Genomic DNA, 17,599 nt, shown 5'->3' on the forward strand with positions numbered 1-17,599 from the left:
ATGGCATCAGGTGGCGATCGTATGTTTCTGTGGCCACCACTGGTTTGCAGCAAAGTGAATACCGCTAACTGAGAGCGCTGTGTTGTAGCCCCAGTGGCGCAATTGGTTAGCGCACGGTACTTATAAGGCAGTAGCCGTGAGCAATGCCGGGGTTGTGAGTTCGAGCCTCACCTGGGGCATACTTTTATTTCATAGCAGCTGTCTCTGACAGCAACAGGAGGCTAGGTTTGAGATGTATCAGCTATTTGAGTAACATAATTGTGCATTCGAGACGCTAGCTGCGTCTTCCTCGGTAGTATAGTGGTTAGTATCCCCGCGTGTCACGCGGGAGACCGGGGTTCGATTCCCCGCCGGGGAGGCACATCCGATTTTTAATTGCTGCTCTATCACTCGCCGAACTTAGTGTAGGACGTTTGCGGCTACTAGCACCATATCTCTCGCACAAGGGCACCTGTCTACAGCGCATCCTCGGTAGTATAGTGGTTAGTATCCCCGCCTGTCACGCGGGAGACCGGGGTTCGATTCCCCGCCGGGGAGGTGCGATTTTTATCTCACAAACCTGTTCGAGTGTTGCCCGTATGGGGGTCGTAAGAGCATTAACTTTGCGATCGTGGAGTGTAGTTGGTGCGAAATCTTAAAAAATGCTACATCTTAGGAAGTGGTTCTCGCATTCTTCACACTTCAGAATTACGGGGTTTGCTGTTAACGCTGAGTCAAAGCACCCCAGCCCACGCTGTGGGCGTAATAATCGAGCTCGACGCAGTCCGCAAAATAAATAATTTTAGCAGAGCGTGGTTTCGATCCACGGACCTCTGGGTTATGGGCCCAGCACGCTTCCACTGCGCCACTCTGCTGGCTAGGCTTGCGCCCGCTCTTCGCCACGTGACGTGGGACACTTGGGAAGTGTTGTCTGCGTCGCTTTCACACGCCTGTATTTAATTGCGTATCATCTCCTACAGCTCTCAGCTTGACTTGTCTCGACTTTGCTCGACTGACGCTACGCTGACGCTTGCAGGCAGCGATATTTACCACGATCGACTCGACATGCAGCTGCGAGATGCACAGGAGCAACAAAGCACTCCACGATGCGGCGACATACGAAATCCACTGCCCAGCTACGCGTCGGCAACTAACAGAATGCCGACCCTGCCAGGATTCGAACCTGGAATCTTCTGATCCGTAGTCAGACGCGTTATCCGTTGCGCCACAGGGCCAATGGCAGCACTTCTTTCTACGAGACAAGTGCAATTCGCTAAGAAACGTGTTCTCCATGGCTGAGCAAGCTCCCAAGGAAGGTACCTTTCGTGCAGCTGCGTGGCCGCAGTGCGCCTGCAGAGCTTAGAGCTTGCCACGCATCTGCTCTCGCTGTTCGACAGGTAGCAGAAGGCAAGGCGCGCGTTTTCCCGCGTTTTCTCGACGACGAGAGCCGGTTGATGTGCATGTAAGCGTAGCATATGAAACAAGAATAGCACGAAGCATTGGTAGTCAGGTGCCAAAGTCGCAGTATGGCATCAGGTGGCGATCGTATGTTTCTGTGGCCACCACTGGTTTGCAGCAAAGTGAATACCGCTAACTGAGAGCGCTGTGTTGTAGCCCCAGTGGCGCAATTGGTTAGCGCACGGTACTTATAAGGCAGTAGCCGTGAGCAATGCCGGGGTTGTGAGTTCGAGCCTCACCTGGGGCATACTTTTATTTCATAGCAGCTGTCTCTGACAGCAACAGGAGGCTAGGTTTGAGATGTATCAGCTATTTGAGTAACATAATTGTGCATTCGAGACGCTAGCTGCGTCTTCCTCGGTAGTATAGTGGTTAGTATCCCCGCGTGTCACGCGGGAGACCGGGGTTCGATTCCCCGCCGGGGAGGCACATCCGATTTTTAATTGCTGCTCTATCACTCGCCGAACTTAGTGTAGGACGTTTGCGGCTACTAGCACCATATCTCTCGCACAAGGGCACCTGTCTACAGCGCATCCTCGGTAGTATAGTGGTTAGTATCCCCGCCTGTCACGCGGGAGACCGGGGTTCGATTCCCCGCCGGGGAGGTGCGATTTTTATCTCACAAACCTGTTCGAGTGTTGCCCGTATGGGGGTCGTAAGAGCATTAACTTTGCGATCGTGGAGTGTAGTTGGTGCGAAATCTTAAAAAATGCTACATCTTAGGAAGTGGTTCTCGCATTCTTCACACTTCAGAATTACGGGGTTTGCTGTTAACGCTGAGTCAAAGCACCCCAGCCCACGCTGTGGGCGTAATAATCGAGCTCGACGCAGTCCGCAAAATAAATAATTTTAGCAGAGCGTGGTTTCGATCCACGGACCTCTGGGTTATGGGCCCAGCACGCTTCCACTGCGCCACTCTGCTGGCTAGGCTTGCGCCCGCTCTTCGCCACGTGACGTGGGACACTTGGGAAGTGTTGTCTGCGTCGCTTTCACACGCCTGTATTTAATTGCGTATCATCTCCTACAGCTCTCAGCTTGACTTGTCTCGACTTTGCTCGACTGACGCTACGCTGACGCTTGCAGGCAGCGATATTTACCACGATCGACTCGACATGCAGCTGCGAGATGCACAGGAGCAACAAAGCACTCCACGATGCGGCGACATACGAAATCCACTGCCCAGCTACGCGTCGGCAACTAACAGAATGCCGACCCTGCCAGGATTCGAACCTGGAATCTTCTGATCCGTAGTCAGACGCGTTATCCGTTGCGCCACAGGGCCAATGGCAGCACTTCTTTCTACGAGACAAGTGCAATTCGCTAAGAAACGTGTTCTCCATGGCTGAGCAAGCTCCCAAGGAAGGTACCTTTCGTGCAGCTGCGTGGCCGCAGTGCGCCTGCAGAGCTTAGAGCTTGCCACGCATCTGCTCTCGCTGTTCGACAGGTAGCAGAAGGCAAGGCGCGCGTTTTCCCGCGTTTTCTCGACGACGAGAGCCGGTTGATGTGCATGTAAGCGTAGCATATGAAACAAGAATAGCACGAAGCATTGGTAGTCAGGTGCCAAAGTCGCAGTATGGCATCAGGTGGCGATCGTATGTTTCTGTGGCCACCACTGGTTTGCAGCAAAGTGAATACCGCTAACTGAGAGCGCTGTGTTGTAGCCCCAGTGGCGCAATTGGTTAGCGCACGGTACTTATAAGGCAGTAGCCGTGAGCAATGCCGGGGTTGTGAGTTCGAGCCTCACCTGGGGCATACTTTTATTTCATAGCAGCTGTCTCTGACAGCAACAGGAGGCTAGGTTTGAGATGTATCAGCTATTTGAGTAACATAATTGTGCATTCGAGACGCCAGCTGCGTCTTCCTCGGTAGTATAGTGGTTAGTATCCCCGCCTGTCACGCGGGAGACCGGGGTTCGATTCCCCGCCGGGGAGGCACATCCGATTTTTAATTGCTGCTCTATCACTCGCCGAACTTAGTGTAGGACGTTTGCGGCTACTAGCACCATATCTCTCGCACAAGGGCACCTGTCTACAGCGCATCCTCGGTAGTATAGTGGTTAGTATCCCCGCCTGTCACGCGGGAGACCGGGGTTCGATTCCCCGCCGGGGAGGTGCGATTTTTATCTCACAAACCTGTTCGAGTGTTGCCCGTATGGGGGTCGTAAGAGCATTAACTTTGCGATCGTGGAGTGTAGTTGGTGCGAAATCTTAAAAAATGCTACATCTTAGGAAGTGGTTCTCGCATTCTTCACACTTCAGAATTACGGGGTTTGCTGTTAACGCTGAGTCAAAGCACCCCAGCCCACGCTGTGGGCGTAATAATCGAGCTCGACGCAGTCCGCAAAATAAATAATTTTAGCAGAGCGTGGTTTCGATCCACGGACCTCTGGGTTATGGGCCCAGCACGCTTCCACTGCGCCACTCTGCTGGCTAGGCTTGCGACCGCTCTTCGCCACGTGACGTGGGACACTTGGGAAGTGTTGTCTGCGTCGCTTTCACACGCCTGTATTTAATTGCGTATCATCTCCTACAGCTCTCAGCTTGACTTGTCTCGACTTTGCTCGACTGACGCTACGCTGACGCTTGCAGGCAGCGATATTTACCACGATCGACTCGACATGCAGCTGCGAGATGCACAGGAGCAACAAAGCACTCCACGATGCGGCGACATACGAAATCCACTGCCCAGCTACGCGTCGGCAACTAACAGAATGCCGACCCTGCCAGGATTCGAACCTGGAATCTTCTGATCCGTAGTCAGACGCGTTATCCGTTGCGCCACAGGGCCAATGGCAGCACTTCTTTCTACGAGACAAGTGCAATTCGCTAAGAAACGTGTTCTCCATGGCTGAGCAAGCTCCCAAGGAAGGTACCTTTCGTGCAGCTGCGTGGCCGCAGTGCGCCTGCAGAGCTTAGAGCTTGCCACGCATCTGCTCTCGCTGTTCGACAGGTAGCAGAAGGCAAGGCGCGCGTTTTCCCGCGTTTTCTCGACGACGAGAGCCGGTTGATGTGCATGTAAGCGTAGCATATGAAACAAGAATAGCACGAAGCATTGGTAGTCAGGTGCCAAAGTCGCAGTATGGCATCAGGTGGCGATCGTATGTTTCTGTGGCCACCACTGGTTTGCAGCAAAGTGAATACCGCTAACTGAGAGCGCTGTGTTGTAGCCCCAGTGGCGCAATTGGTTAGCGCACGGTACTTATAAGGCAGTAGCCGTGAGCAATGCCGGGGTTGTGAGTTCGAGCCTCACCTGGGGCATACTTTTATTTCATAGCAGCTGTCTCTGACAGCAACAGGAGGCTAGGTTTGAGATGTATCAGCTATTTGAGTAACATAATTGTGCATTCGAGACGCTAGCTGCGTCTTCCTCGGTAGTATAGTGGTTAGTATCCCCGCGTGTCACGCGGGAGACCGGGGTTCGATTCCCCGCCGGGGAGGCACATCCGATTTTTAATTGCTGCTCTATCACTCGCCGAACTTAGTGTAGGACGTTTGCGGCTACTAGCACCATATCTCTCGCACAAGGGCACCTGTCTACAGCGCATCCTCGGTAGTATAGTGGTTAGTATCCCCGCCTGTCACGCGGGAGACCGGCGTTCGATTCCCCGCCGGGGAGGTGCGATTTTTATCTCACAAACCTGTTCGAGTGTTGCCCGTATGGGGGTCGTAAGAGCATTAACTTTGCGATCGTGGAGTGTAGTTGGTGCGAAATCTTAAAAAATGCTACATCTTAGGAAGTGGTTCTCGCATTCTTCACACTTCAGAATTACGGGGTTTGCTGTTAACGCTGAGTCAAAGCACCCCAGCCCACGCTGTGGGCGTAATAATCGAGCTCGACGCAGTCCGCAAAATAAATAATTTTAGCAGAGCGTGGTTTCGATCCACGGACCTCTGGGTTATGGGCCCAGCACGCTTCCACTGCGCCACTCTGCTGGCTAGGCTTGCGCCCGCTCTTCGCCACGTGACGTGGGACACTTGGGAAGTGTTGTCTGCGTCGCTTTCACACGCCTGTATTTAATTGCGTATCATCTCCTACAGCTCTCAGCTTGACTTGTCTCGACTTTGCTCGACTGACGCTACGCTGACGCTTGCAGGCAGCGATATTTACCACGATCGACTCGACATGCAGCTGCGAGATGCACAGGAGCAACAAAGCACTCCACGATGCGGCGACATACGAAATCCACTGCCCAGCTACGCGTCGGCAACTAACAGAATGCCGACCCTGCCAGGATTCGAACCTGGAATCTTCTGATCCGTAGTCAGACGCGTTATCCGTTGCGCCACAGGGCCAATGGCAGCACTTCTTTCTACGAGACAAGTGCAATTCGCTAAGAAACGTGTTCTCCATGGCTGAGCAAGCTCCCAAGGAAGGTACCTTTCGTGCAGCTGCGTGGCCGCAGTGCGCCTGCAGAGCTTAGAGCTTGCCACGCATCTGCTCTCGCTGTTCGACAGGTAGCAGAAGGCAAGGCGCGCGTTTTCCCGCGTTTTCTCGACGACGAGAGCCGGTTGATGTGCATGTAAGCGTAGCATATGAAACAAGAATAGCACGAAGCATTGGTAGTCAGGTGCCAAAGTCGCAGTATGGCATCAGGTGGCGATCGTATGTTTCTGTGGCCACCACTGGTTTGCAGCAAAGTGAATACCGCTAACTGAGAGCGCTGTGTTGTAGCCCCAGTGGCGCAATTGGTTAGCGCACGGTACTTATAAGGCAGTAGCCGTGAGCAATGCCGGGGTTGTGAGTTCGAGCCTCACCTGGGGCATACTTTTATTTCATAGCAGCTGTCTCTGACAGCAACAGGAGGCTAGGTTTGAGATGTATCAGCTATTTGAGTAACATAATTGTGCATTCGAGACGCTAGCTGCGTCTTCCTCGGTAGTATAGTGGTTAGTATCCCCGCGTGTCACGCGGGAGACCGGGGTTCGATTCCCCGCTGGGGAGGCACATCCGATTTTTAATTGCTGCTCTATCACTCGCCGAACTTAGTGTAGGACGTTTGCGGCTACTAGCACCATATCTCTCGCACAAGGGCACCTGTCTACAGCGCATCCTCGGTAGTATAGTGGTTAGTATCCCCGCCTGTCACGCGGGAGACCGGCGTTCGATTCCCCGCCGGGGAGGTGCGATTTTTATCTCACAAACCTGTTCGAGTGTTGCCCGTATGGGGGTCGTAAGAGCATTAACTTTGCGATCGTGGAGTGTAGTTGGTGCGAAATCTTAAAAAATGCTACATCTTAGGAAGTGGTTCTCGCATTCTTCACACTTCAGAATTACGGGGTTTGCTGTTAACGCTGAGTCAAAGCACCCCAGCCCACGCTGTGGGCGTAATAATCGAGCTCGACGCAGTCCGCAAAATAAATAATTTTAGCAGAGCGTGGTTTCGATCCACGGACCTCTGGGTTATGGGCCCAGCACGCTTCCACTGCGCCACTCTGCTGGCTAGGCTTGCGCCCGCTCTTCGCCACGTGACGTGGGACACTTGGGAAGTGTTGTCTGCGTCGCTTTCACACGCCTGTATTTAATTGCGTATCATCTCCTACAGCTCTCAGCTTGACTTGTCTCGACTTTGCTCGACTGACGCTACGCTGACGCTTGCAGGCAGCGATATTTACCACGATCGACTCGACATGCAGCTGCGAGATGCACAGGAGCAACAAAGCACTCCACGATGCGGCGACATACGAAATCCACTGCCCAGCTACGCGTCGGCAACTAACAGAATGCCGACCCTGCCAGGATTCGAACCTGGAATCTTCTGATCCGTAGTCAGACGCGTTATCCGTTGCGCCACAGGGCCAATGGCAGCACTTCTTTCTACGAGACAAGTGCAATTCGCTAAGAAACGTGTTCTCCATGGCTGAGCAAGCTCCCAAGGAAGGTACCTTTCGTGCAGCTGCGTGGCCGCAGTGCGCCTGCAGAGCTTAGAGCTTGCCACGCATCTGCTCTCGCTGTTCGACAGGTAGCAGAAGGCAAGGCGCGCGTTTTCCCGCGTTTTCTCGACGACGAGAGCCGGTTGATGTGCATGTAAGCGTAGCATATGAAACAAGAATAGCACGAAGCATTGGTAGTCAGGTGCCAAAGTCGCAGTATGGCATCAGGTGGCGATCGTATGTTTCTGTGGCCACCACTGGTTTGCAGCAAAGTGAATACCGCTAACTGAGAGCGCTGTGTTGTAGCCCCAGTGGCGCAATTGGTTAGCGCACGGTACTTATAAGGCAGTAGCCGTGAGCAATGCCGGGGTTGTGAGTTCGAGCCTCACCTGGGGCATACTTTTATTTCATAGCAGCTGTCTCTGACAGCAACAGGAGGCTAGGTTTGAGATGTATCAGCTATTTGAGTAACATAATTGTGCATTCGAGACGCTAGCTGCGTCTTCCTCGGTAGTATAGTGGTTAGTATCCCCGCGTGTCACGCGGGAGACCGGGGTTCGATTCCCCGCCGGGGAGGCACATCCGATTTTTAATTGCTGCTCTATCACTCGCCGAACTTAGTGTAGGACGTTTGCGGCTACTAGCACCATATCTCTCGCACAAGGGCACCTGTCTACAGCGCATCCTCGGTAGTATAGTGGTTAGTATCCCCGCCTGTCACGCGGGAGACCGGGGTTCGATTCCCCGCCGGGGAGGTGCGATTTTTATCTCACAAACCTGTTCGAGTGTTGCCCGTATGGGGGTCGTAAGAGCATTAACTTTGCGATCGTGGAGTGTAGTTGGTGCGAAATCTTAAAAAATGCTACATCTTAGGAAGTGGTTCTCGCATTCTTCACACTTCAGAATTACGGGGTTTGCTGTTAACGCTGAGTCAAAGCACCCCAGCCCACGCTGTGGGCGTAATAATCGAGCTCGACGCAGTCCGCAAAATAAATAATTTTAGCAGAGCGTGGTTTCGATCCACGGACCTCTGGGTTATGGGCCCAGCACGCTTCCACTGCGCCACTCTGCTGGCTAGGCTTGCGCCCGCTCTTCGCCACGTGACGTGGGACACTTGGGAAGTGTTGTCTGCGTCGCTTTCACACGCCTGTATTTAATTGCGTATCATCTCCTACAGCTCTCAGCTTGACTTGTCTCGACTTTGCTCGACTGACGCTACGCTGACGCTTGCAGGCAGCGATATTTACCACGATCGACTCGACATGCAGCTGCGAGATGCACAGGAGCAACAAAGCACTCCACGATGCGGCGACATACGAAATCCACTGCCCAGCTACGCGTCGGCAACTAACAGAATGCCGACCCTGCCAGGATTCGAACCTGGAATCTTCTGATCCGTAGTCAGACGCGTTATCCGTTGCGCCACAGGGCCAATGGCAGCACTTCTTTCTACGAGACAAGTGCAATTCGCTAAGAAACGTGTTCTCCATGGCTGAGCAAGCTCCCAAGGAAGGTACCTTTCGTGCAGCTGCGTGGCCGCAGTGCGCCTGCAGAGCTTAGAGCTTGCCACGCATCTGCTCTCGCTGTTCGACAGGTAGCAGAAGGCAAGGCGCGCGTTTTCCCGCGTTTTCTCGACGACGAGAGCCGGTTGATGTGCATGTAAGCGTAGCATATGAAACAAGAATAGCACGAAGCATTGGTAGTCAGGTGCCAAAGTCGCAGTATGGCATCAGGTGGCGATCGTATGTTTCTGTGGCCACCACTGGTTTGCAGCAAAGTGAATACCGCTAACTGAGAGCGCTGTGTTGTAGCCCCAGTGGCGCAATTGGTTAGCGCACGGTACTTATAAGGCAGTAGCCGTGAGCAATGCCGGGGTTGTGAGTTCGAGCCTCACCTGGGGCATACTTTTATTTCATAGCAGCTGTCTCTGACAGCAACAGGAGGCTAGGTTTGAGATGTATCAGCTATTTGAGTAACATAATTGTGCATTCGAGACGCTAGCTGCGTCTTCCTCGGTAGTATAGTGGTTAGTATCCCCGCGTGTCACGCGGGAGACCGGGGTTCGATTCCCCGCCGGGGAGGCACATCCGATTTTTAATTGCTGCTCTATCACTCGCCGAACTTAGTGTAGGACGTTTGCGGCTACTAGCACCATATCTCTCGCACAAGGGCACCTGTCTACAGCGCATCCTCGGTAGTATAGTGGTTAGTATCCCCGCCTGTCACGCGGGAGACCGGCGTTCGATTCCCCGCCGGGGAGGTGCGATTTTTATCTCACAAACCTGTTCGAGTGTTGCCCGTATGGGGGTCGTAAGAGCATTAACTTTGCGATCGTGGAGTGTAGTTGGTGCGAAATCTTAAAAAATGCTACATCTTAGGAAGTGGTTCTCGCATTCTTCACACTTCAGAATTACGGGGTTTGCTGTTAACGCTGAGTCAAAGCACCCCAGCCCACGCTGTGGGCGTAATAATCGAGCTCGACGCAGTCCGCAAAATAAATAATTTTAGCAGAGCGTGGTTTCGATCCACGGACCTCTGGGTTATGGGCCCAGCACGCTTCCACTGCGCCACTCTGCTGGCTAGGCTTGCGCCCGCTCTTCGCCACGTGACGTGGGACACTTGGGAAGTGTTGTCTGCGTCGCTTTCACACGCCTGTATTTAATTGCGTATCATCTCCTACAGCTCTCAGCTTGACTTGTCTCGACTTTGCTCGACTGACGCTACGCTGACGCTTGCAGGCAGCGATATTTACCACGATCGACTCGACATGCAGCTGCGAGATGCACAGGAGCAACAAAGCACTCCACGATGCGGCGACATACGAAATCCACTGCCCAGCTACGCGTCGGCAACTAACAGAATGCCGACCCTGCCAGGATTCGAACCTGGAATCTTCTGATCCGTAGTCAGACGCGTTATCCGTTGCGCCACAGGGCCAATGGCAGCACTTCTTTCTACGAGACAAGTGCAATTCGCTAAGAAACGTGTTCTCCATGGCTGAGCAAGCTCCCAAGGAAGGTACCTTTCGTGCAGCTGCGTGGCCGCAGTGCGCCTGCAGAGCTTAGAGCTTGCCACGCATCTGCTCTCGCTGTTCGACAGGTAGCAGAAGGCAAGGCGCGCGTTTTCCCGCGTTTTCTCGACGACGAGAGCCGGTTGATGTGCATGTAAGCGTAGCATATGAAACAAGAATAGCACGAAGCATTGGTAGTCAGGTGCCAAAGTCGCAGTATGGCATCAGGTGGCGATCGTATGTTTCTGTGGCCACCACTGGTTTGCAGCAAAGTGAATACCGCTAACTGAGAGCGCTGTGTTGTAGCCCCAGTGGCGCAATTGGTTAGCGCACGGTACTTATAAGGCAGTAGCCGTGAGCAATGCCGGGGTTGTGAGTTCGAGCCTCACCTGGGGCATACTTTTATTTCATAGCAGCTGTCTCTGACAGCAACAGGAGGCTAGGTTTGAGATGTATCAGCTATTTGAGTAACATAATTGTGCATTCGAGACGCTAGCTGCGTCTTCCTCGGTAGTATAGTGGTTAGTATCCCCGCGTGTCACGCGGGAGACCGGGGTTCGATTCCCCGCCGGGGAGGCACATCCGATTTTTAATTGCTGCTCTATCACTCGCCGAACTTAGTGTAGGACGTTTGCGGCTACTAGCACCATATCTCTCGCACAAGGGCACCTGTCTACAGCGCATCCTCGGTAGTATAGTGGTTAGTATCCCCGCCTGTCACGCGGGAGACCGGCGTTCGATTCCCCGCCGGGGAGGTGCGATTTTTATCTCACAAACCTGTTCGAGTGTTGCCCGTATGGGGGTCGTAAGAGCATTAACTTTGCGATCGTGGAGTGTAGTTGGTGCGAAATCTTAAAAAATGCTACATCTTAGGAAGTGGTTCTCGCATTCTTCACACTTCAGAATTACGGGGTTTGCTGTTAACGCTGAGTCAAAGCACCCCAGCCCACGCTGTGGGCGTAATAATCGAGCTCGACGCAGTCCGCAAAATAAATAATTTTAGCAGAGCGTGGTTTCGATCCACGGACCTCTGGGTTATGGGCCCAGCACGCTTCCACTGCGCCACTCTGCTGGCTAGGCTTGCGCCCGCTCTTCGCCACGTGACGTGGGACACTTGGGAAGTGTTGTCTGCGTCGCTTTCACACGCCTGTATTTAATTGCGTATCATCTCCTACAGCTCTCAGCTTGACATGTCTCGACTTTGCTCGACTGACGCTACGCTGACGCTTGCAGGCAGCGATATTTACCACGATCGACTCGACATGCAGCTGCGAGATGCACAGGAGCAACAAAGCACTCCACGATGCGGCGACATACGAAATCCACTGCCCAGCTACGCGTCGGCAACTAACAGAATGCCGACCCTGCCAGGATTCGAACCTGGAATCTTCTGATCCGTAGTCAGACGCGTTATCCGTTGCGCCACAGGGCCAATGGCAGCACTTCTTTCTACGAGACAAGTGCAATTCGCTAAGAAACGTGTTCTCCATGGCTGAGCAAGCTCCCAAGGAAGGTACCTTTCGTGCAGCTGCGTGGCCGCAGTGCGCCTGCAGAGCTTAGAGCTTGCCACGCATCTGCTCTCGCTGTTCGACAGGTAGCAGAAGGCAAGGCGCGCGTTTTCCCGCGTTTTCTCGACGACGAGAGCCGGTTGATGTGCATGTAAGCGTAGCATATGAAACAAGAATAGCACGAAGCATTGGTAGTCAGGTGCCAAAGTCGCAGTATGGCATCAGGTGGCGATCGTATGTTTCTGTGGCCACCACTGGTTTGCAGCAAAGTGAATACCGCTAACTGAGAGCGCTGTGTTGTAGCCCCAGTGGCGCAATTGGTTAGCGCACGGTACTTATAAGGCAGTAGCCGTGAGCAATGCCGGGGTTGTGAGTTCGAGCCTCACCTGGGGCATACTTTTATTTCATAGCAGCTGTCTCTGACAGCAACAGGAGGCTAGGTTTGAGATGTATCAGCTATTTGAGTAACATAATTGTGCATTCGAGACGCTAGCTGCGTCTTCCTCGGTAGTATAGTGGTTAGTATCCCCGCGTGTCACGCGGGAGACCGGGGTTCGATTCCCCGCCGGGGAGGCACATCCGATTTTTAATTGCTGCTCTATCACTCGCCGAACTTAGTGTAGGACGTTTGCGGCTACTAGCACCATATCTCTCGCACAAGGGCACCTGTCTACAGCGCATCCTCGGTAGTATAGTGGTTAGTATCCCCGCCTGTCACGCGGGAGACCGGGGTTCGATTCCCCGCCGGGGAGGTGCGATTTTTATCTCACAAACCTGTTCGAGTGTTGCCCGTATGGGGGTCGTAAGAGCATTAACTTTGCGATCGTGGAGTGTAGTTGGTGCGAAATCTTAAAAAATGCTACATCTTAGGAAGTGGTTCTCGCATTCTTCACACTTCAGAATTACGGGGTTTGCTGTTAACGCTGAGTCAAAGCACCCCAGCCCACGCTGTGGGCGTAATAATCGAGCTCGACGCAGTCCGCAAAATAAATAATTTTAGCAGAGCGTGGTTTCGATCCACGGACCTCTGGGTTATGGGCCCAGCACGCTTCCACTGCGCCACTCTGCTGGCTAGGCTTGCGCCCGCTCTTCGCCACGTGACGTGGGACACTTGGGAAGTGTTGTCTGCGTCGCTTTCACACGCCTGTATTTAATTGCGTATCATCTCCTACAGCTCTCAGCTTGACTTGTCTCGACTTTGCTCGACTGACGCTACGCTGACGCTTGCAGGCAGCGATATTTACCACGATCGACTCGACATGCAGCTGCGAGATGCACAGGAGCAACAAAGCACTCCACGATGCGGCGACATACGAAATCCACTGCCCAGCTACGCGTCGGCAACTAACAGAATGCCGACCCTGCCAGGATTCGAACCTGGAATCTTCTGATCCGTAGTCAGACGCGTTATCCGTTGCGCCACAGGGCCAATGGCAGCACTTCTTTCTACGAGACAAGTGCAATTCGCTAAGAAACGTGTTCTCCATGGCTGAGCAAGCTCCCAAGGAAGGTACCTTTCGTGCAGCTGCGTGGCCGCAGTGCGCCTGCAGAGCTTAGAGCTTGCCACGCATCTGCTCTCGCTGTTCGACAGGTAGCAGAAGGCAAGGCGCGCGTTTTCCCGCGTTTTCTCGACGACGAGAGCCGGTTGATGTGCATGTAAGCGTAGCATATGAAACAAGAATAGCACGAAGCATTGGTAGTCAGGTGCCAAAGTCGCAGTATGGCATCAGGTGGCGATCGTATGTTTCTGTGGCCACCACTGGTTTGCAGCAAAGTGAATACCGCTAACTGAGAGCGCTGTGTTGTAGCCCCAGTGGCGCAATTGGTTAGCGCACGGTACTTATAAGGCAGTAGCCGTGAGCAATGCCGGGGTTGTGAGTTCGAGCCTCACCTGGGGCATACTTTTATTTCATAGCAGCTGTCTCTGACAGCAACAGGAGGCTAGGTTTGAGATGTATCAGCTATTTGAGTAACATAATTGTGCATTCGAGACGCTAGCTGCGTCTTCCTCGGTAGTATAGTGGTTAGTATCCCCGCGTGTCACGCGGGAGACCGGGGTTCGATTCCCCGCCGGGGAGGCACATCCGATTTTTAATTGCTGCTCTATCACTCGCCGAACTTAGTGTAGGACGTTTGCGGCAACTAGCACCATATCTCTCGCACAAGGGCACCTGTCTACAGCGCATCCTCGGTAGTATAGTGGTTAGTATCCCCGCCTGTCACGTGGGAGACCGGGGTTCGATTCCCCGCCGGGGAGGTGCGATTTTTATCTCACAAACCTGTTCGAGTGTTGCCCGTATGGGGGTCGTAAGAGCATTAACTTTGCGATCGTGGAGTGTAGTTGGTGCGAAATCTTAAAAAATGCTACATCTTAGGAAGTGGTTCTCGCATTCTTCACACTTCAGAATTACGGGGTTTGCTGTTAACGCTTAGTCAAAGCACCCCAGCCCACGCTGTGGGCGTAATAATCGAGCTCGACGCAGTCCGCAAAATAAATAATTTTAGCAGAGCGTGGTTTCGATCCACGGACCTCTGGGTTATGGGCCCAGCACGCTTCCACTGCGCCACTCTGCTGGCTAGGCTTGCGCCCGCTCTTCGCCACGTGACGTGGGACACTTGGGAAGTGTTGTCTGCGTCGCTTTCACACGCCTGTATTTAATTGCGTATCATCTCCTACAGCTCTCAGCTTGACTTGTCTCGACTTTGCTCGACTGACGCTACGCTGACGCTTGCAGGCAGCGATATTTACCACGATCGACTCGACATGCAGCTGCGAGATGCACAGGAGCAACAAAGCACTCCACGATGCGGCGACATACGAAATCCACTGCCCAGCTACGCGTCGGCAACTAACAGAATGCCGACCCTGCCAGGATTCGAACCTGGAATCTTCTGATCCGTAGTCAGACGCGTTATCCGTTGCGCCACAGGGCCAATGGCAGCACTTCTTTCTACGAGACAAGTGCAATTCGCTAAGAAACGTGTTCTCCATGGCTGAGCAAGCTCCCAAGGAAGGTACCTTTCGTGCAGCTGCGTGGCCGCAGTGCGCCTGCAGAGCTTAGAGCTTGCCACGCATCTGCTCTCGCTGTTCGACAGGTAGCAGAAGGCAAGGCGCGCGTTTTCCCGCGTTTTCTCGACGACGAGAGCCGGTTGATGTGCATGTAAGCGTAGCATATGAAACAAGAATAGCACGAAGCATTGGTAGTCAGGTGCCAAAGTCGCAGTATGGCATCAGGTGGCGATCGTATGTTTCTGTGGCCACCACTGGTTTGCAGCAAAGTGAATACCGCTAACTGAGAGCGCTGTGTTGTAGCCCCAGTGGCGCAATTGGTTAGCGCACGGTACTTATAAGGCAGTAGCCGTGAGCAATGCCGGGGTTGTGAGTTCGAGCCTCACCTGGGGCATACTTTTATTTCATAGCAGCTGTCTCTGACAGCAACAGGAGGCTAGGTTTGAGATGTATCAGCTATTTGAGTAACATAATTGTGCATTCGAGACGCTAGCTGCGTCTTCCTCGGTAGTATAGTGGTTAGTATCCCCGCGTGTCACGCGGGAGACCGGGGTTCGATTCCCCGCCGGGGAGGCACATCCGATTTTTAATTGCTGCTCTATCACTCGCCGAACTTAGTGTAGGACGTTTGCGGCTACTAGCACCATATCTCTCGCACAAGGGCACCTGTCTACAGCGCATCCTCGGTAGTATAGTGGTTAGTATCCCCGCCTGTCACGCGGGAGACCGGCGTTCGATTCCCCGCCGGGGAGGTGCGATTTTTATCTCACAAACCTGTTCGAGTGTTGCCCGTATGGGGGTCGTAAGAGCATTAACTTTGCGATCGTGGAGTGTAGTTGGTGCGAAATCTTAAAAAATGCTACATCTTAGGAAGTGGTTCTCGCATTCTTCACACTTCAGAATTACGGGGTTTGCTGTTAACGCTGAGTCAAAGCACCCCAGCCCACGCTGTGGGCGTAATAATCGAGCTCGACGCAGTCCGCAAAATAAATAATTTTAGCAGAGCGTGGTTTCGATCCACGGACCTCTGGGTTATGGGCCCAGCACGCTTCCACTGCGCCACTCTGCTGGCTAGGCTTGCGCCCGCTCTTCGCCACGTGACGTGGGACACTTGGGAAGTGTTGTCTGCGTCGCTTTCACACGCCTGTATTTAATTGCGTATCATCTCCTACAGCTCTCAGCTTGACTTGTCTCGACTTTGCTCGACTGACGCTACGCTGACGCTTGCAGGCAGCGATATTTACCACGATCGACTCGACATGCAGCTGCGAGATGCACAGGAGCAACAAAGCACTCCACGATGCGGCGACATACGAAATCCACTGCCCAGCTACGCGTCGGCAACTAACAGAATGCCGACCCTGCCAGGATTCGAACCTGGAATCTTCTGATCCGTAGTCAGACGCGTTATCCGTTGCGCCACAGGGCCAATGGCAGCACTTCTTTCTACGAGACAAGTGCAATTCGCTAAGAAACGTGTTCTCCATGGCTGAGCAAGCTCCCAAGGAAGGTACCTTTCGTGCAGCTGCGTGGCCGCAGTGCGCCTGCAGAGCTTAGAGCTTGCCACGCATCTGCTCTCGCTGTTCGACAGGTAGCAGAAGGCAAGGCGCGCGTTTTCCCGCGTTTTCTCGACGACGAGAGCCGGTTGATGTGCATGTAAGCGTAGCATATGAAACAAGAATAGCACGAAGCATTGGTAGTCAGGTGCCAAAGTCGCAGTATGGCATCAGGTGGCGATCGTATGTTTCTGTGGCCACCACTGGTTTGCAGCAAAGTGAATACCGCTAACTGAGAGCGCTGTGTTGTAGCCCCAGTGGCGCAATTGGTTAGCGCACGGTACTTATAAGGCAGTAGCCGTGAGCAATGCCGGGGTTGTGAGTTCGAGCCTCACCTGGGGCATACTTTTATTTCATAGCAGCTGTCTCTGACAGCAACAGGAGGCTAGGTTTGAGATGTATCAGCTATTTGAGTAACATAATTGTGCATTCGAGACGCTAGCTGCGTCTTCCTCGGTAGTATAGTGGTTAGTATCCCCGCGTGTCACGCGGGAGACCGGGGTTCGATTCCCCGCCGGGGAGGCACATCCGATTTTTAATTGCTGCTCTATCACTCGCCGAACTTAGTGTAGGACGTTTGCGGCTACTAGCACCATATCTCTCGCACAAGGGCACCTGTCTACAGCGCATCCTCGGTAGTATAGTGGTTAGTATCCCCGCCTGTCACGCGGGAGACCGGCGTTCGATTCCCCGCCGGGGAGGTGCGATTTTTATCTCACAAACCTGTTCGAGTGTTGCCCGTATGGGGGTCGTAAGAGCATTAACTTTGCGATCGTGGAGTGTAGTTGGTGCGAAATCTTAAAAAATGCTACATCTTAGGAAGTGGTTCTCGCATTCTTCACACTTCAGAATTACGGGGTTTGCTGTTAACGCTGAGTCAAAGCACCCCAGCCCACGCTGTGGGCGTAATAATCGAGCTCGACGCAGTCCGCAAAATAAATAATTTTAGCAGAGCGTGGTTTCGATCCACGGACCTCTGGGTTATGGGCCCAGCACGCTTCCACTGCGCCACTCTGCTGGCTAGGCTTGCGCCCGCTCTTCGCCACGTGACGTGGGACACTTGGGAAGTGTTGTCTGCGTCGCTTTCACACGCCTGTATTTAATTGCGTATCATCTCCTACAGCTCTCAGCTTGACTTGTCTCGACTTTGCTCGACTGACGCTACGCTGACGCTTGCAGGCAGCGATATTTACCACGATCGACTCGAC

At 53.3% G+C, this 17,599-nt stretch overlaps 59 non-coding genes across 59 annotated transcripts; 36 read left to right on the plus strand and 23 right to left on the minus strand.

The window, feature by feature from the left end:
• The first annotated feature begins 87 nt into the window (after window positions 1–87).
• Window positions 88–179, plus strand: Trnai-uau (transfer RNA isoleucine (anticodon UAU)). The gene is given in 2 exon segments: window positions 88–125; window positions 144–179. It is a non-coding gene; the product is annotated as a tRNA-Ile (tRNA).
• A 107-nt stretch (window positions 180–286) lies between these two features.
• Trnad-guc (transfer RNA aspartic acid (anticodon GUC)) lies at window positions 287–358 on the plus strand. The gene has a single exon. It is a non-coding gene; the product is annotated as a tRNA-Asp (tRNA).
• A 107-nt stretch (window positions 359–465) lies between these two features.
• Window positions 466–537, plus strand: Trnad-guc (transfer RNA aspartic acid (anticodon GUC)). The gene has a single exon. It is a non-coding gene; the product is annotated as a tRNA-Asp (tRNA).
• Window positions 538–782: 245 nt separating this feature from the next.
• Window positions 783–854, minus strand: Trnam-cau (transfer RNA methionine (anticodon CAU)). Its single transcript has one exon. It is a non-coding gene; the product is annotated as a tRNA-Met (tRNA).
• Window positions 855–1,141: 287 nt separating this feature from the next.
• On the minus strand, window positions 1,142–1,214 carry Trnar-acg (transfer RNA arginine (anticodon ACG)). Its single transcript has one exon. It is a non-coding gene; the product is annotated as a tRNA-Arg (tRNA).
• A 378-nt stretch (window positions 1,215–1,592) lies between these two features.
• On the plus strand, window positions 1,593–1,684 carry Trnai-uau (transfer RNA isoleucine (anticodon UAU)). The gene is given in 2 exon segments: window positions 1,593–1,630; window positions 1,649–1,684. It is a non-coding gene; the product is annotated as a tRNA-Ile (tRNA).
• A 107-nt stretch (window positions 1,685–1,791) lies between these two features.
• On the plus strand, window positions 1,792–1,863 carry Trnad-guc (transfer RNA aspartic acid (anticodon GUC)). The gene has a single exon. It is a non-coding gene; the product is annotated as a tRNA-Asp (tRNA).
• Window positions 1,864–1,970: 107 nt separating this feature from the next.
• On the plus strand, window positions 1,971–2,042 carry Trnad-guc (transfer RNA aspartic acid (anticodon GUC)). The gene has a single exon. It is a non-coding gene; the product is annotated as a tRNA-Asp (tRNA).
• A 245-nt stretch (window positions 2,043–2,287) lies between these two features.
• On the minus strand, window positions 2,288–2,359 carry Trnam-cau (transfer RNA methionine (anticodon CAU)). Its single transcript has one exon. It is a non-coding gene; the product is annotated as a tRNA-Met (tRNA).
• A 287-nt stretch (window positions 2,360–2,646) lies between these two features.
• Trnar-acg (transfer RNA arginine (anticodon ACG)) lies at window positions 2,647–2,719 on the minus strand. Its single transcript has one exon. It is a non-coding gene; the product is annotated as a tRNA-Arg (tRNA).
• A 378-nt stretch (window positions 2,720–3,097) lies between these two features.
• Window positions 3,098–3,189, plus strand: Trnai-uau (transfer RNA isoleucine (anticodon UAU)). Its single transcript is given in 2 exon segments — window positions 3,098–3,135; window positions 3,154–3,189. It is a non-coding gene; the product is annotated as a tRNA-Ile (tRNA).
• Window positions 3,190–3,296: 107 nt separating this feature from the next.
• Trnad-guc (transfer RNA aspartic acid (anticodon GUC)) lies at window positions 3,297–3,368 on the plus strand. The gene has a single exon. It is a non-coding gene; the product is annotated as a tRNA-Asp (tRNA).
• A 107-nt stretch (window positions 3,369–3,475) lies between these two features.
• Window positions 3,476–3,547, plus strand: Trnad-guc (transfer RNA aspartic acid (anticodon GUC)). Its single transcript has one exon. It is a non-coding gene; the product is annotated as a tRNA-Asp (tRNA).
• Window positions 3,548–3,792: 245 nt separating this feature from the next.
• Trnam-cau (transfer RNA methionine (anticodon CAU)) lies at window positions 3,793–3,864 on the minus strand. The gene has a single exon. It is a non-coding gene; the product is annotated as a tRNA-Met (tRNA).
• A 287-nt stretch (window positions 3,865–4,151) lies between these two features.
• Window positions 4,152–4,224, minus strand: Trnar-acg (transfer RNA arginine (anticodon ACG)). The gene has a single exon. It is a non-coding gene; the product is annotated as a tRNA-Arg (tRNA).
• A 378-nt stretch (window positions 4,225–4,602) lies between these two features.
• On the plus strand, window positions 4,603–4,694 carry Trnai-uau (transfer RNA isoleucine (anticodon UAU)). Its single transcript is given in 2 exon segments — window positions 4,603–4,640; window positions 4,659–4,694. It is a non-coding gene; the product is annotated as a tRNA-Ile (tRNA).
• A 107-nt stretch (window positions 4,695–4,801) lies between these two features.
• On the plus strand, window positions 4,802–4,873 carry Trnad-guc (transfer RNA aspartic acid (anticodon GUC)). The gene has a single exon. It is a non-coding gene; the product is annotated as a tRNA-Asp (tRNA).
• Window positions 4,874–4,980: 107 nt separating this feature from the next.
• On the plus strand, window positions 4,981–5,052 carry Trnad-guc (transfer RNA aspartic acid (anticodon GUC)). Its single transcript has one exon. It is a non-coding gene; the product is annotated as a tRNA-Asp (tRNA).
• A 245-nt stretch (window positions 5,053–5,297) lies between these two features.
• Trnam-cau (transfer RNA methionine (anticodon CAU)) lies at window positions 5,298–5,369 on the minus strand. The gene has a single exon. It is a non-coding gene; the product is annotated as a tRNA-Met (tRNA).
• A 287-nt stretch (window positions 5,370–5,656) lies between these two features.
• On the minus strand, window positions 5,657–5,729 carry Trnar-acg (transfer RNA arginine (anticodon ACG)). The gene has a single exon. It is a non-coding gene; the product is annotated as a tRNA-Arg (tRNA).
• A 378-nt stretch (window positions 5,730–6,107) lies between these two features.
• Trnai-uau (transfer RNA isoleucine (anticodon UAU)) lies at window positions 6,108–6,199 on the plus strand. The gene is given in 2 exon segments: window positions 6,108–6,145; window positions 6,164–6,199. It is a non-coding gene; the product is annotated as a tRNA-Ile (tRNA).
• Window positions 6,200–6,306: 107 nt separating this feature from the next.
• Trnad-guc (transfer RNA aspartic acid (anticodon GUC)) lies at window positions 6,307–6,378 on the plus strand. The gene has a single exon. It is a non-coding gene; the product is annotated as a tRNA-Asp (tRNA).
• Window positions 6,379–6,485: 107 nt separating this feature from the next.
• Window positions 6,486–6,557, plus strand: Trnad-guc (transfer RNA aspartic acid (anticodon GUC)). The gene has a single exon. It is a non-coding gene; the product is annotated as a tRNA-Asp (tRNA).
• Window positions 6,558–6,802: 245 nt separating this feature from the next.
• Trnam-cau (transfer RNA methionine (anticodon CAU)) lies at window positions 6,803–6,874 on the minus strand. Its single transcript has one exon. It is a non-coding gene; the product is annotated as a tRNA-Met (tRNA).
• Window positions 6,875–7,161: 287 nt separating this feature from the next.
• Trnar-acg (transfer RNA arginine (anticodon ACG)) lies at window positions 7,162–7,234 on the minus strand. Its single transcript has one exon. It is a non-coding gene; the product is annotated as a tRNA-Arg (tRNA).
• A 378-nt stretch (window positions 7,235–7,612) lies between these two features.
• Trnai-uau (transfer RNA isoleucine (anticodon UAU)) lies at window positions 7,613–7,704 on the plus strand. Its single transcript is given in 2 exon segments — window positions 7,613–7,650; window positions 7,669–7,704. It is a non-coding gene; the product is annotated as a tRNA-Ile (tRNA).
• Window positions 7,705–7,811: 107 nt separating this feature from the next.
• Trnad-guc (transfer RNA aspartic acid (anticodon GUC)) lies at window positions 7,812–7,883 on the plus strand. The gene has a single exon. It is a non-coding gene; the product is annotated as a tRNA-Asp (tRNA).
• Window positions 7,884–7,990: 107 nt separating this feature from the next.
• On the plus strand, window positions 7,991–8,062 carry Trnad-guc (transfer RNA aspartic acid (anticodon GUC)). Its single transcript has one exon. It is a non-coding gene; the product is annotated as a tRNA-Asp (tRNA).
• A 245-nt stretch (window positions 8,063–8,307) lies between these two features.
• Window positions 8,308–8,379, minus strand: Trnam-cau (transfer RNA methionine (anticodon CAU)). Its single transcript has one exon. It is a non-coding gene; the product is annotated as a tRNA-Met (tRNA).
• A 287-nt stretch (window positions 8,380–8,666) lies between these two features.
• Trnar-acg (transfer RNA arginine (anticodon ACG)) lies at window positions 8,667–8,739 on the minus strand. The gene has a single exon. It is a non-coding gene; the product is annotated as a tRNA-Arg (tRNA).
• A 378-nt stretch (window positions 8,740–9,117) lies between these two features.
• On the plus strand, window positions 9,118–9,209 carry Trnai-uau (transfer RNA isoleucine (anticodon UAU)). Its single transcript is given in 2 exon segments — window positions 9,118–9,155; window positions 9,174–9,209. It is a non-coding gene; the product is annotated as a tRNA-Ile (tRNA).
• Window positions 9,210–9,316: 107 nt separating this feature from the next.
• Window positions 9,317–9,388, plus strand: Trnad-guc (transfer RNA aspartic acid (anticodon GUC)). Its single transcript has one exon. It is a non-coding gene; the product is annotated as a tRNA-Asp (tRNA).
• Window positions 9,389–9,495: 107 nt separating this feature from the next.
• On the plus strand, window positions 9,496–9,567 carry Trnad-guc (transfer RNA aspartic acid (anticodon GUC)). The gene has a single exon. It is a non-coding gene; the product is annotated as a tRNA-Asp (tRNA).
• A 245-nt stretch (window positions 9,568–9,812) lies between these two features.
• On the minus strand, window positions 9,813–9,884 carry Trnam-cau (transfer RNA methionine (anticodon CAU)). Its single transcript has one exon. It is a non-coding gene; the product is annotated as a tRNA-Met (tRNA).
• Window positions 9,885–10,171: 287 nt separating this feature from the next.
• Trnar-acg (transfer RNA arginine (anticodon ACG)) lies at window positions 10,172–10,244 on the minus strand. The gene has a single exon. It is a non-coding gene; the product is annotated as a tRNA-Arg (tRNA).
• Window positions 10,245–10,622: 378 nt separating this feature from the next.
• On the plus strand, window positions 10,623–10,714 carry Trnai-uau (transfer RNA isoleucine (anticodon UAU)). The gene is given in 2 exon segments: window positions 10,623–10,660; window positions 10,679–10,714. It is a non-coding gene; the product is annotated as a tRNA-Ile (tRNA).
• A 107-nt stretch (window positions 10,715–10,821) lies between these two features.
• Window positions 10,822–10,893, plus strand: Trnad-guc (transfer RNA aspartic acid (anticodon GUC)). Its single transcript has one exon. It is a non-coding gene; the product is annotated as a tRNA-Asp (tRNA).
• Window positions 10,894–11,000: 107 nt separating this feature from the next.
• Trnad-guc (transfer RNA aspartic acid (anticodon GUC)) lies at window positions 11,001–11,072 on the plus strand. The gene has a single exon. It is a non-coding gene; the product is annotated as a tRNA-Asp (tRNA).
• Window positions 11,073–11,317: 245 nt separating this feature from the next.
• Trnam-cau (transfer RNA methionine (anticodon CAU)) lies at window positions 11,318–11,389 on the minus strand. The gene has a single exon. It is a non-coding gene; the product is annotated as a tRNA-Met (tRNA).
• Window positions 11,390–11,676: 287 nt separating this feature from the next.
• Trnar-acg (transfer RNA arginine (anticodon ACG)) lies at window positions 11,677–11,749 on the minus strand. The gene has a single exon. It is a non-coding gene; the product is annotated as a tRNA-Arg (tRNA).
• Window positions 11,750–12,127: 378 nt separating this feature from the next.
• On the plus strand, window positions 12,128–12,219 carry Trnai-uau (transfer RNA isoleucine (anticodon UAU)). The gene is given in 2 exon segments: window positions 12,128–12,165; window positions 12,184–12,219. It is a non-coding gene; the product is annotated as a tRNA-Ile (tRNA).
• A 107-nt stretch (window positions 12,220–12,326) lies between these two features.
• On the plus strand, window positions 12,327–12,398 carry Trnad-guc (transfer RNA aspartic acid (anticodon GUC)). The gene has a single exon. It is a non-coding gene; the product is annotated as a tRNA-Asp (tRNA).
• A 107-nt stretch (window positions 12,399–12,505) lies between these two features.
• On the plus strand, window positions 12,506–12,577 carry Trnad-guc (transfer RNA aspartic acid (anticodon GUC)). Its single transcript has one exon. It is a non-coding gene; the product is annotated as a tRNA-Asp (tRNA).
• Window positions 12,578–12,822: 245 nt separating this feature from the next.
• Window positions 12,823–12,894, minus strand: Trnam-cau (transfer RNA methionine (anticodon CAU)). Its single transcript has one exon. It is a non-coding gene; the product is annotated as a tRNA-Met (tRNA).
• Window positions 12,895–13,181: 287 nt separating this feature from the next.
• Window positions 13,182–13,254, minus strand: Trnar-acg (transfer RNA arginine (anticodon ACG)). Its single transcript has one exon. It is a non-coding gene; the product is annotated as a tRNA-Arg (tRNA).
• A 378-nt stretch (window positions 13,255–13,632) lies between these two features.
• On the plus strand, window positions 13,633–13,724 carry Trnai-uau (transfer RNA isoleucine (anticodon UAU)). The gene is given in 2 exon segments: window positions 13,633–13,670; window positions 13,689–13,724. It is a non-coding gene; the product is annotated as a tRNA-Ile (tRNA).
• A 107-nt stretch (window positions 13,725–13,831) lies between these two features.
• On the plus strand, window positions 13,832–13,903 carry Trnad-guc (transfer RNA aspartic acid (anticodon GUC)). Its single transcript has one exon. It is a non-coding gene; the product is annotated as a tRNA-Asp (tRNA).
• Window positions 13,904–14,010: 107 nt separating this feature from the next.
• On the plus strand, window positions 14,011–14,082 carry Trnad-guc (transfer RNA aspartic acid (anticodon GUC)). Its single transcript has one exon. It is a non-coding gene; the product is annotated as a tRNA-Asp (tRNA).
• A 245-nt stretch (window positions 14,083–14,327) lies between these two features.
• Window positions 14,328–14,399, minus strand: Trnam-cau (transfer RNA methionine (anticodon CAU)). The gene has a single exon. It is a non-coding gene; the product is annotated as a tRNA-Met (tRNA).
• A 287-nt stretch (window positions 14,400–14,686) lies between these two features.
• Trnar-acg (transfer RNA arginine (anticodon ACG)) lies at window positions 14,687–14,759 on the minus strand. Its single transcript has one exon. It is a non-coding gene; the product is annotated as a tRNA-Arg (tRNA).
• Window positions 14,760–15,137: 378 nt separating this feature from the next.
• Window positions 15,138–15,229, plus strand: Trnai-uau (transfer RNA isoleucine (anticodon UAU)). Its single transcript is given in 2 exon segments — window positions 15,138–15,175; window positions 15,194–15,229. It is a non-coding gene; the product is annotated as a tRNA-Ile (tRNA).
• A 107-nt stretch (window positions 15,230–15,336) lies between these two features.
• Window positions 15,337–15,408, plus strand: Trnad-guc (transfer RNA aspartic acid (anticodon GUC)). Its single transcript has one exon. It is a non-coding gene; the product is annotated as a tRNA-Asp (tRNA).
• A 107-nt stretch (window positions 15,409–15,515) lies between these two features.
• Trnad-guc (transfer RNA aspartic acid (anticodon GUC)) lies at window positions 15,516–15,587 on the plus strand. Its single transcript has one exon. It is a non-coding gene; the product is annotated as a tRNA-Asp (tRNA).
• A 245-nt stretch (window positions 15,588–15,832) lies between these two features.
• Window positions 15,833–15,904, minus strand: Trnam-cau (transfer RNA methionine (anticodon CAU)). Its single transcript has one exon. It is a non-coding gene; the product is annotated as a tRNA-Met (tRNA).
• Window positions 15,905–16,191: 287 nt separating this feature from the next.
• On the minus strand, window positions 16,192–16,264 carry Trnar-acg (transfer RNA arginine (anticodon ACG)). The gene has a single exon. It is a non-coding gene; the product is annotated as a tRNA-Arg (tRNA).
• A 378-nt stretch (window positions 16,265–16,642) lies between these two features.
• On the plus strand, window positions 16,643–16,734 carry Trnai-uau (transfer RNA isoleucine (anticodon UAU)). Its single transcript is given in 2 exon segments — window positions 16,643–16,680; window positions 16,699–16,734. It is a non-coding gene; the product is annotated as a tRNA-Ile (tRNA).
• Window positions 16,735–16,841: 107 nt separating this feature from the next.
• On the plus strand, window positions 16,842–16,913 carry Trnad-guc (transfer RNA aspartic acid (anticodon GUC)). The gene has a single exon. It is a non-coding gene; the product is annotated as a tRNA-Asp (tRNA).
• Window positions 16,914–17,020: 107 nt separating this feature from the next.
• On the plus strand, window positions 17,021–17,092 carry Trnad-guc (transfer RNA aspartic acid (anticodon GUC)). Its single transcript has one exon. It is a non-coding gene; the product is annotated as a tRNA-Asp (tRNA).
• A 245-nt stretch (window positions 17,093–17,337) lies between these two features.
• On the minus strand, window positions 17,338–17,409 carry Trnam-cau (transfer RNA methionine (anticodon CAU)). Its single transcript has one exon. It is a non-coding gene; the product is annotated as a tRNA-Met (tRNA).
• Window positions 17,410–17,599: the final 190 nt, after the last annotated feature.

Source organism: Schistocerca serialis, unplaced genomic scaffold (genome assembly GCF_023864345.2).
Source record: "Schistocerca serialis cubense isolate TAMUIC-IGC-003099 unplaced genomic scaffold, iqSchSeri2.2 HiC_scaffold_103, whole genome shotgun sequence".
Classification (NCBI taxonomy): Eukaryota; Metazoa; Arthropoda; class Insecta; order Orthoptera; family Acrididae; genus Schistocerca; species Schistocerca serialis.